This window comes from Rutidosis leptorrhynchoides, chromosome 10 (genome assembly GCF_046630445.1).
Source record: "Rutidosis leptorrhynchoides isolate AG116_Rl617_1_P2 chromosome 10, CSIRO_AGI_Rlap_v1, whole genome shotgun sequence".
NCBI classification, from domain to species: Eukaryota; Viridiplantae; Streptophyta; class Magnoliopsida; order Asterales; family Asteraceae; genus Rutidosis; species Rutidosis leptorrhynchoides.
This window is the reverse complement of record NC_092342.1, coordinates 149981663-149996837: the sequence shown is the minus strand read 5'-3', so window position 1 is coordinate 149996837 and position 15175 is coordinate 149981663.

Sequence of the window (15175 nt, the reverse complement as noted above, 5' to 3'; positions counted from 1 at the left end):
GAGATATTACTTGGAGTCCTTCATGACATATTTCAAAAGACGTTGCATTCGCGTCGTCGAGTTCATCAAGATTATTACTAAGTCAAATTTTAGTTGGATATATTATGAAATGGTATGCATGCCGTCAACTTTCGATGCAATGAAAGTTTGTCTTTTAAAAACGAATGCAATGTTTGTAAAATGTATCATATAGAGGTCAAGTACCTCGCGATGTAACCAACTATTGTGAATCGTTTATAATCGATATGGACTTCGTCCGGATGGATTAGGACGGGGCGCTTCATATATATATATATATATATATATATATATATATATATATATATATATATATATATATATATATATATACTTATACAATTATATTTATACGGTTAATTATATGTATATAAATACAGGAAACTTGTATTCTGTTATCAATCATTATCGAAGCTGTAGGTGATTAATTCTTTGTTTAATTGGTAGTACAAATATGTGTTCAATCACAAGAGTAATTCCAAAATCTGTTAGCTATTATTGTCACTTTTAATATTTTTTTTAAAGTGCCTGTACGATAGATTTATCTTGTCGATTTCCCTTTTGCTAGAAAATAGCTAAATTAACTCGTGTTATTGGGGAGAAGTCATTCAGTGTTTTCATTATCATTATCACATATCAAATAAAAACTCCTTGAATCGATTTAATTCTAAACAGAAAGAGGCAAGAACTCAGTCCTGTACCCTGTTCCTGCACTTTTTAATCAATTCTTTGAAATCGAAAATAATTTCAAAAAGTAATAATGTGGTTTTGTTAATATTCATTTATGTAAACTAACTGCAAATTTATAGCTTCTAATTCTTTCTATCAATCCTGAATTTTGGAGTCAAAGTTAATATTTAAAAAGTCAAAGAATTGGTTCATCATGAAATTTTACCTCGTTTTGGATGTTTTGGATTAAATTGATGAATCAGAAAGATTACATGAACGATTTAGAACTTAGTTCATGTTTTAAATTTTGTCTAAAACACTTGGGAATTTGAAAATCGATTTGAGGTTCAAAAGTGTTCTTCGTGCTGCTGCTACTACTGTCGTATTTTTTTATTTATTTCTTCTGTTTCTGTTAATTTGAATCTCTTTAACTCATTATTTCTGTTTAGTTTAAAAATCCTAAAACTAGTTAAGCAAATGATTTTATGATTCTTGGTCGACTAAAACTTTTTTTTGTTGAAGAAGATAGAATTAATCAAAAGAGAATACGGGTTATATACTTTTGGAAATGGGTTTATATCAGAAAAAGGAAAACGGACGAGTGGTTAAGTGGTGATTCGGGTTAGCTAGAGGTCGCGGGTTCGAGCCTGGCTGGGGCAATTTTTTTTAAAAGGCTTATTATTGAGGTAGTTATTTATTTATTCATTATTATTATCATTATATTTATTATTATGATTATTATGATTATTATTGTTATAATAATTATTATTGTTATTATTATTATTATTATTATTATTATTATTATTATTATTATTATTATTATTATTATTATTATTATTAGAAGTATTACTAATTAAGTATTATGAATTTTATCATTATTATTATTACTAATACATGTATTAATACTATTTTTATGATTATGACTATTATTATTATTAATATAAGTATAATCATTAATAACATCATTATTATTATTAATATCCTTATAAGTATTGTTATTATTAAAAATCATTATCATGTAGATCATTTGCTATTATTATTATGATTATAGCTACAAATAAGATTATCGTTAATATTAAGTATTAAAAGTTTATGAACTAAAGTCTTATGATATTGAATAGGTAAGTATGTATATAACTATAAAATTTATATTGATTAAGAAGTAAATAACATAGCTATGGTCATGAAAATTTATAAATAGAATATTTATATATATGTATATACAGACATAAAATCGTTAAAATCTTAAGATATTAGGATATTATGAAGAATGGTTTGAAATAAAAGTATTATAATTAAGTTATGATTTAAGTAACATAATTAAGCTTAAGTAAAAATTATGATTTAAAATGTACTGTTACAAGTGTTAATTCGAAAATTCGAATATGAAAATAATGATTTTCTAAATAATATTAAGTACATTTATAAATTCTGGATTTAAAAATTATGGATAAAATTATGAATTAAATGAGCTATTAATTATTAATATCATATTTATCAAAATTAACACTACCAATAATAATAATTAGTATCATCATTATTATTATCATTTTTATTATTATTACTAGTATCATTATTATTATTAAAATAATAATTAGATATATATATATATATATATATATATATATATATATATATATATATATATATATATATATATATATATATATATATATATATAATCATATTTAGAACAGATAACCTAACTCTATTATTATATTTTTAATAAGTATTAATTAATTATTCAAGATATATAAAATAAATATATCTAAGATACTTATTAAACATGACATATGAATCATTAAATATAACAAGTATATTAATATTATTATACTCATATGAAATATGCAAGTTGTATATATAATATATAAAGTGTGATGGAGATAGATAACAAAACAATCAGTAAAGCAAGCAAAAATCTCAAATTTAATAGTAAGGCATCTTGTGACTCTTTGATTGATTTTTCTACCGATGGTTTCCATGGAGTGCTATATCGTACTCCGTGATTAATCAGTGGCGGATAAAAGTTCTCAGACAAATCTCAAAATTTTAAATTAATTATCTTTATTTATTTAATCAATATTGTATAGTTAAGGCTATTAATTGTTTTTAAAATTATTAAATAATAATTAAATTACTGTCCGCGCTCGATTCCAGGTAAAATATAAAAAGTGTTAACATTTATTATTTAGCTTCTAAATATATTTTTAATAGGCCTATGATTCATGTAACTCATTTTCGGATCACCGTTTATTTTAAAATCATATAAGTTTGAATTTAACTTACTTAATATCAATCGGAATATCAAACGAGTAATACAATCATTAAATATTTATTTTAATATACTTTATTTATATATAGATATGTTTTAAATAATTATTATTATATTATCATATTTTATTTTATTTTACATAGTAAATTCTAATAATTGAATCATATAACATTTCAAATTAATATATATATATATATATATATATATATATATATATATATATATATATATATATATATATATATATATATATATATATATATATATATATATATATATATAATTAAATATGCACATATCTATTTACAAATAGATGTTCGTGAATCGTCGGGAATAGTCGAAGGTCAAATAGATATCTGAAACAGTTCAAATTTTTTTGAGACTCAACCTAACAGACTTTTCTTATCGCGTCAAATATATTAAATCGTATCGGGAGTTTGGTTTAAAATTAGTCAAAATTTTCTGGGTCGTCACATTTGTGCGTTTGGGTTACCACTCGTGGGGTAGTGAATCTCGTAAGTTTGGGATCCAAGTTGACAAGTAGGTCAACCCTGCTATTGTTCTTGTTGTTGTTGTAGTTTGACTCAAGGTAGTGAATCGCGTGAGTTTTCAGATTCACTAGGACGCGTGAGTGTTCGGCCAACTTATTGTCGTATGGATTGGGGTGGTGTATCGCGCGAGTTTTCGGATACACCGAGGCGCGTGAGTTTTCGGCCAACCTCAATTGTTGTTGTGGTGAAGGTAGTGAATCGCGTGAGTTTTCGGATTCACTAGGGCGCGTGAGTTTTCGGCCAACCTTAATGAGTTTGAGGTTAAGGGGTTAACCTTGGTATTTTGGGTTGACGCATATCTCTATATACATATATTGTTGTGTTGTAGCTAATCCTGTGGATTGACATGGTGGTACGTTATGTGTAGCTTTGCATAGTTATGCTTGGATTGCAGTATGTGTTTATTACTTGTGTTAGTGATCCGTGTTCATTTTATGCATATGTATGTATATAATATTGTTGTACTCACTAAGCAAGTAGCTTACTCTCTCGTTGTTTACATTTTTATAGATTTGCAAAGCGGACGTGGAAAGGGTAAGCGTGGAGACTAGTGGACTACCGCGTATGCTTTAGAAGACTTGACTTTTGGATTTAGCTTAGGATTGGGTAGTGCAATCCCAATCACCATGCTCGGTCTTTTGTTGGTAGTTAAACGCTTTGGGTCAAAATTACCTTTTGGATTATGTAAAACGGGTCTTGGGTTGTTATGCCCATTTTGACACCTACTTATGTAATGTATAAATTAAAGTTCTTTAAACTTGTAAAGTATTGGAAATGTTTTGAGAACATAACTATGGTGTCGTTGTTATCGATATTAATGCGTTAAATAAAAGAAATTTTTTTTCCGGGGCGGTATAATAACGGGTTGGGTTGTTTCATAAGAATACAAAAAAATAAAATTCACCAAATTATGACTCTCTAATCCTCTCTTGGGACAATCCTGTACTTAACCAGATACTTCACTACACCGGTCGGGACACTGCCCATAAGTGTGAAGTCGTTATAGTATAGTTTTTCTAAATTTAAAGGTTGATTCTGCACAAGAACATGACACACAACATCACTTAGCTTCATCCACCGTCGACGGCCCCGATAGGTTCCTTTCATCCTCAAAATCTGTAGCAGGTGACGGATATAAGTTGTCCTCATCAGTAACCAAAGTATCAACAACTTGCATAATATCAGTTTCTGATATTTCAATCTTTTTCTTTCTTTTTTTTGTTGGAATGATAGCTCTTTACCACTATCTTTTGTATAAACCATTGGCTCATGGTCTTTGCACTAAACTTGCTCATTGTGTTTTTCCTCAAGCACTGGCTCATTCGATTTGTCCTCAACAATATTAACCAAACTCTCATCAATCATCTTATCATCAACCACCAATGTTTAACTATGCTTGCCCTTTTTCTTGAACTGATTGGGTGTCATAAAGGGTGAAAACGTAACATGTGTCACTCGACTCTCTCTAACGTTGTGCTCCTGATAATTGGAGTGAACTTGAAAGTTATAGGGAATGATTTGAACTCATCTCCAGTGGTATATATTCGGATACATATCTACCAATAACATCATCATCCTATAAATAATAGTAATCAAAATCTTAACAATAGAAAATAAACTAAGTAAGAACAACAAGTTGTTATAAGACTTAGACTGTTTAGTGAGTTAGAACCAATTGATGTTTTTACTCATTTAAAAACATCTTGTGCTAGAACAACATGTTGTTCTAACAACATCTCAGTAAATTGTAAAGTGTTAAAATAAACTGAGTTAGAACAGTAAGTTGTTCTAAGCCAAAGGCTATTTGTTGAGTTAGAACCAAATGATGTTCTAACTCAGTTAACAACATATGAGCTAGAACAACTTGTGGTTCTAACACTATCTAAGTTAAGAAACTAAATTGTTTTAAAATAGCTATAAAAATTACCTTAGTCATCCCTGCATCAGTACTAATCATCTTACTCTCCAACATCTCAATCTTCTGCAGAAGTTGGTTGATGAACACCTTATGATTGTCTCTAAATCAGTTCATATAGTTTCTTGGTAGCCTTGAACATAATGTTATGTCTCGTCTTTTAATTTTCCAGCCTCATTACAAACAATTCTAACATCTCATACTGGGCAACTAATTATTCCTTTGCCACATGTTCTGCTTCTTTATTGCAGTCGCTTCCTTTGCCATTTCTTCCCCTATACGATATATGATAATTGGCTTATCTGGGTACTGAAAGAACCGTGCACTCGCTACAAACCTCTTACAAGCACCCTCCTGCCTCATGCTATTCAATCGCTGAAGCGGACATCGATCACCTGGTGCATCCCCCTGAACATTTACAAACATACGCAAACCAATTAGATAAGTTGTAGCCAGTGTGTAAGACAATTTATATTTTAAAGTGGCGGTAAATCTCGTCGATATCGGCAACAATTCCACATATTCAATCTAGGGAGTCACCTTCTTCTTAGGATTCTTGTAAATGGCACGAGGGACGCCACTCTCCGATTTGTAACAATAAGGACTAAATCGAATGTCGAACGCCTTACGTATCCATATCTTCATAAACAAACATTATGTTAATGGTGAATGAATCAAACCTTAATTGAATGGAATTTTAAACTTTAAAATTTTCCTTAAATGCCCACACGAACCCAGCAATAGCGTATGTCATCTAAGGCTGAATCTTGTCTCTCAACTTCAACAATCAATGATGCAACTTGTTAAAAGTTTGCGTCCAAACCGAATAACCTTAAGGATATTGGTTCATCAACTCGAAATCCTCTATCAAATGCAGAAAGTCACAACTTGAACAGGATCTCGATTCTGATTCCCAAGAAAAGTCACTTGCACCAACATAGTGATTGCTACTCGCACGAAATCCTCATCACTTGCTTTACCTCTTCCAGGAAAAACCCAGGCTCATCTAACAAATCGTCAACATGCCAATCTTGAATGTATCACTAGATCGCTTTTTAAGCACACACGATGCTATGCTAGGCACAAATCCTACGTTTTCTTCCCAATGTGATGTACAAAATCAATAACCGGCCTGAAACACAATCCAATCACCAAACAGAATTCATGTATGCCGCGTCTAATAGCATGATCTATAAAGATTTTGAACCATAGCTCATTGGGCTCCTCTTTTAGTTTAACATTAATAGGACGGTCAATCTAATTGTGTAACGAATAATGAACGTACCTCAGGTCATTGTCATCATACTTGACGTCCATCCAATAACCAAAACACGTATCCCATATAATCTTAGGGTCTGTTTACTTCCCAGTTAATGATCCATTTCTGTACAACTCTTAATTCAATAAGTAAAATTGTTGTTTCTTTGTCACTTAAACTGAGAATTGGTCTGTTGTGTCCCCAAAATAATTAAGAATTTAATACAAAACAGCAATCATGTACACTAAAATGTTATGTGCAACTAGCATAGGTGTATTCATGAATAGACAATATTTGTTGTTGTGTCGAGTGTCCCAGTATGCTATCTGGTTTACCAGCATAAGGTAGACAGTATTCTTCAACCAACACAGGATGTGTGCCCAGCAAATCGTCAAGATCAAGTGAACCAGTAGAAGAACCAGCATAGCTGGTAGCAGCATACAACACTTAGATAAATTATGCTCTATTACAAGCATAATAGTTTCCTGTATGGTCTACATCAATTGTACTATTTAACAAAAGTCGAAGACAAAGTTGAATAGAAAAGGACACATGTCAGTGGCTGACAAGTGACCTTACAACAGTGGCGGAGCCAGGATTGCAACTGGTTGATGTCATAAAATAGCATCAAAAACTAACGAACTTTTTCTTCAACGGTATCAAGCCTCTGTGTGGAAGGGCCCGCGATTAGGTGCCAAACAACTCGGGTTCAATTCCTGGGGGCGGAAGGTTTTCTCTCCAATTTCCTGGGATTAGTTGCCAAGCAACCCGGGTAGGAGTTTCCTTCTAGCGTGTGTGGGTGAAAATGATGAGGGTCGTTGAAATAAATGATCCGGTAATGTAAATTCACCATTCAAAAAAAGAAAACAATTATTGACAAAAAAATCAAATTACTTTGAATCACAATTGTCCCCTACGATATTCATTCCTTGGAAACGATCCATAATTGTTTCATTTGTAACATTAGCAAGCGTTTCTCTTTCTATGACACAAAGAAAACAACCGTTTAGATATTCACCATACATTCAAATACGTAAGTCTGATTTAAAGCTTCATGGTCAAAAAATACCTATCTACTATTGCGGTTGCACTTGAAGGTTCTACTTCATCATATGTTTTTCGTTTTACAGAATTATCTAGTGTGCCTTACATCTCTATATAATCGACATTAAATAGAATATACAAATAAGTAATATAAATAATTCATGATATACTAAGTAAACTAGATTATCAAACTAAAACTAATACAACAACAGACCCAATCTCACATGTGTGAGGTATGAGGTATCAAACTAAAACTAAATTAACCATAAACTTAAAAAAAAAAAAGTAAACCCTAAGATTTTAGATAGCTAAAAAGAATAATTTAAAGAATAAAAGATCCGGATGTATTAATAATATCCTAAATAAACTTATGAACTTTAATGGGGAGTTACGAATTGCTCTTTTTTGCGCCTTAAAAGATGACGATTGACGAAGTGACGAACCAAAAAAATAAACGGAAGAGTATAATATTATTATTATTATTATCTATAGTTTCTATTAAAATCCTATAATGATGATGTCATTATTAGACTAATTCTTTTGTTAAAAAAAATCAAAAAACAAAAGTAAAAAAATCTAAGCATGGTGGGTGATGTCATTAATATAAATAATTTTGAATTAAAATTAAATCTTATTAATTAATTATTATTATTATTAAATCATAATGATAATTATTTTAATTAAACATTTTTGAATTATTATAATTAATTATTTTGAATTGAGTACGAGAAGATATAAAAGCTAGGCAGAAGGAAACCAATTTTAAATTTATATTTTAATTTACACTTCTAAAATAAAATGACAACTAATATTACTCTTATGATTGGATGTGGATTGTTTAATATGCATTTTAGGTGTTTGATGAAATGTTCAGCTGACGAGTTTCTTAGTCTGACTCTGTGGTTCCACGGGTCATTAAACTAAATGACTTTAGCATTTACGTTCACTTAATACCTAAAACATATTATTAAAGTGTTTTGTTTAAACAAACTCGTGGTTTCACGAGTCATTTAACTAGTTATATGAATATGAGTATGAGTATACATAAACTCTAATCTGTTTGGAAAACTTCGTAACACACCAAGTACGTAGTATTTGTGTTGTATTATTATTTACTAATATAATAATAATAATAATAATAATAATAATAATAATAATAATAATAATAATAATAATAATAATAATAATAATAATAATAATAATAATAAGGCCGTATGTCCGTAGTAAACAACTGGGCTGAAGTTTCTAATCCAATTACAATTACCAAATGCAAAAATATGTTGTATTAAATATGTAAACTTCTTTTGAGTGGGGTCAAAGTGGAATGCTAGGATGGGGTCATTTATTGAGAATAAACACACATATACCCACTATATTAGAAAATACTAGCTTACAAATTTTTTTTTTAGTTGGTGTCATTTGACCACCCCAAGTACTATATGGCTACGCCACTGCCTTACAAGACCACGTGGGAATGCAAAAGTTTAACGCATGTGCAGACATGTGTAATTGTTAACGTCTAGGAAACTCAACATTCTATTTATTTATTCAAATGGTGGTACCAAACCGAATTGGGGTGTTTCTGCAAATAACTACCAAAGAAAGAGAGCATGCTCGCTGATGCAGTTGTCCCCACAAGTACAGACATCCTATGTAGCAGCGGAAAATAGAGCAATTACATGGATAACAGGACTACTATAAATAAAAGTATTTACTATTGTAATAAGCAGTGGTGTGTGTTTTATTAAATAGAGTCCAAACGTGTAATAATTTTAAGATAACCTCTTTAGCTATACTTAGGTGTAATCTGTATCAACCAAATATTTTTTCCGCCATCGAACTGTTGTGATTCTTTATGATTTATATCAATAAAAGAATAACGTTGAAAATTACACAAGCCTCTTATTTAATTACTTGCTTGAATATATTTAACTGCTACTTAACTTGTTTGATTAAAAAGAATTGTATTCACACCCCCTACAATACTCCTGTTGTTTATCAAGGGACCAACAACTGGTATCAGAGCTTCAGTCTTGATAATCTCATATCTTGGACCTGAATTCTCTCATGGCTGCATACAACAACACCTCTTATCTCGAAAATGGTTCTTCAAACAAACCACCCAAGTTTGATGAATATGAGTATGAAACTTGGAGAGATAGTGAAATGCCTCGTTCATATCGATTATAAACGTTTCATATTAATTAGTTTCATTGCAAGGTTCTAACCTCTATATGAGACTTTTTCAAAGACTGCATTCGTTTTTAAAACACCATAACCTTTATTTTATCGACAAAGGTTTTGAAGACATAACATAGATTATCAAGTAATGATAATCTAAAATTATAACGTTTACACACGACCATTACATAATGGTTTACAATAATAATATGTTACAACAACATAAGTTCTCGAATGCAGTTTTTAAACAATATTATACAAGCATGCAGACTCCAAATCTTGTCTTTAATTAGCATGCGAAAGCGGAAGCTTTTAATAATCACCTGAGAATAAACATGCTTAAAACGTCAACAAAAATATTGGTGAGTTATAGGTTTAACCTATATATCAAATTAATAATAGACCACAAGATTTTATTTTTCATAAATAGCCATAAAAATCATTCATATAATTGAACACCTGGTAACCGACATTAACAGAATGCATCTAGAATATCCCCAACACAGAACCACTCGTCTGTAGAGAAAAATCAAAGTACTAAAGCAGTTCAAATTCTCTGACTGGGGCGTGTCAAAGCCCATAGATCTATCTTTAGGATTCACGTCAATTAGTGACAATTATAATAAACACTAATTCTTAGCTTACCAAGTTCAAAAAGGGTAATATCCGGTATAGTAATTCAACATAGAATGTAGTTTTAATTACTTGTGTCTATTTTGAAAAACATTTATAAAACTGCATGTATTCTCATCCTAAAAAGATTAAACGTAAAAATGGGACTATAACTCACTTTCACAGATTTTCAATTCGTCGAGAATTAGACTTGGCCACAGATCGATTCACGAACCTATAACAAATATATACATATATATCAAAGTATGATGGAAATATATTCATATAAATTTTTATTTACGTTTTAACGTATTAAGTTGTCAAGTTAGCAGTCCAACGTAGTAGTCCACAATAATCCAATAATATATATATATATATATATATATATATATATATATATATATATATATATATATATATATATATATCTGTGTGTGTGTGTGTGTGTGTGTTTGAATCGTGTTAGAATTAACTAACACTATTATATATTGTCTTAATATAATTAAGACACATAATATATATATTGTCCGAATCACCCCACGACCCATTGTATACATGTCTCAGACTCGATCACAACTCATGATATATATATTATTTTAAAATCAACCTCGACCCATTATATGCTAACTTGAGCATTACCGCATATAGTGTCTTATGTGTTATTCAAAATAATATATATAGATGATGTCAACATGATATATCAAAACATTGTATACGTGTCTATGAATATCAAGTCATATATATATATATAATTCTAGTAGAATTAACCCCGACTATTATAATTTGTATTTATACTAATAAGGGATCAAGATATGTATAAATACATGTAGGATATAGGATAAGTTAGCTAGGATATGGTTAGTATAGATTTGTTATAAAATTTTCGTATCTAAAACTAGTAATTCTATCCAATTTGTTTTACCCATAACTTTTTCATTACAAATCCGATTTGAGTGAATCAAATTGCTATGGTTTCGTATCGAACCGAAATTTAATAATCTAAATAGAAAAAGTATAGGTTTGTAGTCGGAGTTACATGTTACAAGTCATTTTTGAAAGAGGTAGTCATTTCCGTCGAAGAACGACATCTTGATGACCATTTTGAAAAACATACTTTTACTTTGTGTTAATCCATGATTTTTGGATATAGTATCATGTTCATATGAAATTTCATTTTTCCAGAAAATAAACTTTAAATTCAAAGATTAAGATAGGTTTTATTTTTCCAACCCAAAACAGCCACCGGTTTTACTAGAACGACGTATGTCCGGTTTTATGGTGTTCTTTGTGTTTCCAAGTTTTAAATCATTAAGTTAGCATATCATATAGATATAATACATGTGTTTGGTTGTTTTTAAGAGTCAAGTTAGAAGGATTAACTTTGTTTGCGAACAAGTTTAGAATTAACTAAACTATGTTCTAGTGATTACAAGTTATTTTCTTCGAATAAGATAGTAATATAAGTATGAATCGAATGATGTTATGAACATCATTACTACCTCAAGTATAGTAGGTAAACCTACTAGAAAAGACAAGAAGTAATCTTCAGCTTGAATGGATCTTTGATGGCTTGGAAGTTCTTGAAGTAGAATCATGACACGAAAACAATTTCAAGTAAGATTACTACTCGAATTAAGATAGTTATAGTTATAGAAATTGAATCAAAGTTTGAATATGATTATTACCTTAAATAAGAAAGATAACCTACTATAAATAACAAAGGTTTCTTGATCTTAGATGATTACTTGGAATAGATTTGAAAGCTTGGAAGTAATCTTGCAAACTTGAAAGTGTTCTTGATGTGTTCTTAAGTAGTTGTTTTGTATGGTGATCAAAGGTTGGGTTTATGAGCTAGATTGATGTAGAACTTGATGAAGATGATAAAGAACACTTAGAACATAATGAGAGAACAAGAGAGAGATCAATTTGATGCATGAAAGTTGAAATAGAAATGTGTTTGTGTGTGCATTTGGACGTGAATATGGAGTCTCCATATAGGCTCCATTAGTTTGTTGTTTTGTTAGATATTTCATACTAGTTGCCAAATGATGGTTCTCACATGTATTGATGACTCATTAAGGCTGCTAAGAGTTGATCATTGATATGTATATACCAATAGTATGTACATCTATAAGCTGGGTATAATACGAGTATGAATATCGAATGAATACGAGTAGAATTCTTAATGAAATTGAATGGGAATGTAATTATAACCATCTTTGTCAAGTTGCAGTATTTTGATATATGTCTTGGAGTCTTTGAAAAGTGTATTAATATATCTTAATACACTACATATATATACATTTTAATCGAGTCGTTAAATCATCGTTAGTCGTTACATGCATCCGTTGTTTTGAAACCTTTAAGTTAACGATCTCGTTTAATGCAATTAATCCATTGTTATTATATCTAATGAGATGTTAAATTGTTATGTTATAATGATAACATAGTGTGTTAATATATCTTAATATGATATATAAATATTAAGACGTTATTACAACGATAATCGTTACATATAGATATCGTTTTGAATTCATTAAGTTAGTAGTCTTGTTTTATGTATATAGTTTGTTGTTAATATACATAATGAGATACTTAAATATCATTTCATCATGTTAAACATATATATATATATGTCCACATATATATATATATATATATATATATATATATATATATATATATATATATATATATATATATATATATATATATATATATATATATATATATATATATATATATATATATATATATATATATATATATATATATATATATATATATATATATATTATCATGTCATATACAAGTTATAACGTTCGTGAATCATCGGACAAACTGGGTGGTCAAACGTTTACATAAAAACTGTTTCAATTAATCAAGTCTTGACAAGTTTGATTGCTTAACATGTTGGAAACATTTATTCATGTAGATATTAATCTCATATAATATATAATCATGGAAAAATCCGGGTTATGACAGTACCTACCCGTTAAATAAATTTCGTCCCGAAATTTTAAGCTGTTGTAGGTGTTGTCTCTTCTTCTGGAAATAAGTGCTGGTATTTCTGCTTCATCTGATCTTCATGCTCCCAGGTGAACTCGGGTCCTCTACGAGCATTCCATCGAACCTTAACGATTGGTATTTTCTTTTGCTTAAGTCCTTTAACCTCACGATCAAATATTTTAACGGGTTCTTCAATGAATTGTAGTTTTTCGTTGATCTTAATTTCGTCTAAAGGAATTGTGAGATCTTCTTTAGCTAATCATTTCTTCAAATTCGAGACGTGGAAGGTATTATGTACACCGACTAATTGTTGCGGTAATTCAAGTCGATAAGCTACCGGTCCGACACGATCAATAATCTTGAATGACCCAATGTATCTCGGGTTTAGTTTTCCCCGTTTACCAAATCGAACAATGCCTTTCCAAGGTGATACCTTAAGCATGACCATGTCACCAATTCAAATTCTAAATCTTTTCTTCTAATGTCCGCGTAGATCTTTTGCTGATTCTGGGCGGTTTTCAACCGTTGTTGAATTTGAATGATTTTTTAGGTAGTTTCTTGGATAATTTCTGGACCCGTAATTTGTTTATCCCCCACCTCGTTCCAACAAATTGGAGACCTGCACTTTCTACCGTAAAGTGTCTCGAACAGTGCCGCATCAATACTCGAATGGTAACTGTTGTTATAGGAAAACTCTGCTAATGGTAGATGTCGATCCCAACCATTTCCAAAATCAATAACACATGCTCGTAGCATGTCTTCAAGTATCTGTATTTTCGTTTCACTCTACCCATCAGTTTGTGGATGATAGGCAGTACTCATATCTAGACGAGTCTCCAATGCTTGATGTAACGACTGCCAAAATCTTGAAACGAATCTGCCATCCCTATCAGAGATAATAGAGATTGGTATTCCATGTCTGGAGACGACTTCCTTCAAGTATAGTCATGCCAACTTCTCTATTTTATCATCTTCTCTCATTGGTAGAAAGTGTGCTGATTTGGAAAGACGATCGACTATTACCCAAATTGTATCATAACCACTTGCAGTTCTCGGTAATTTAGTAATGAAATCCATAGTAATGAATTCCTATTTCCATTTGGAGATTTCAGGTTGTTGAAGTAGACCTGATGGTTTCTGATGTTCAGCTTTGACTTTAGAATAAGTCAAACATTCCCCTACGTATGTGGCAACATCGGTTTCATACCCGGCCACCAAAAATGTTTCTTGAGATCTTGGTACATTTTCCCCGCTCCGGGATGTATTGCATATCTAGTTTTATGTGCTTCCCGAAGTACCATTTCCCTCGCATCTCCAAACTTTGGTACCTAAATTCTTTCAGCCATGTACCGGGTTCCGTCTTCCCAAATATTAAGTTGTTTCTTCGCTCATTTGGGTATTTCATTCTTCAAATTCCCTTCTTTCAAAACTCCTTGTTGCGCCTCTTTTATTCGAGTGGTAAGGTTAGTATGAATAATTATATTCATAGCTTTTACTCGAATAGGTTGCCTGTCCTTTCTACTCAAGGCGTCGGCTACCACATTTGCCTTCCCCGGGATGGTAACGAATCTCAAAGTTGTAATCATTTAACAACTCAATCCACCTACGCTGCCTCATGTTCAGTTGTTTTTGATTAAATATATGTT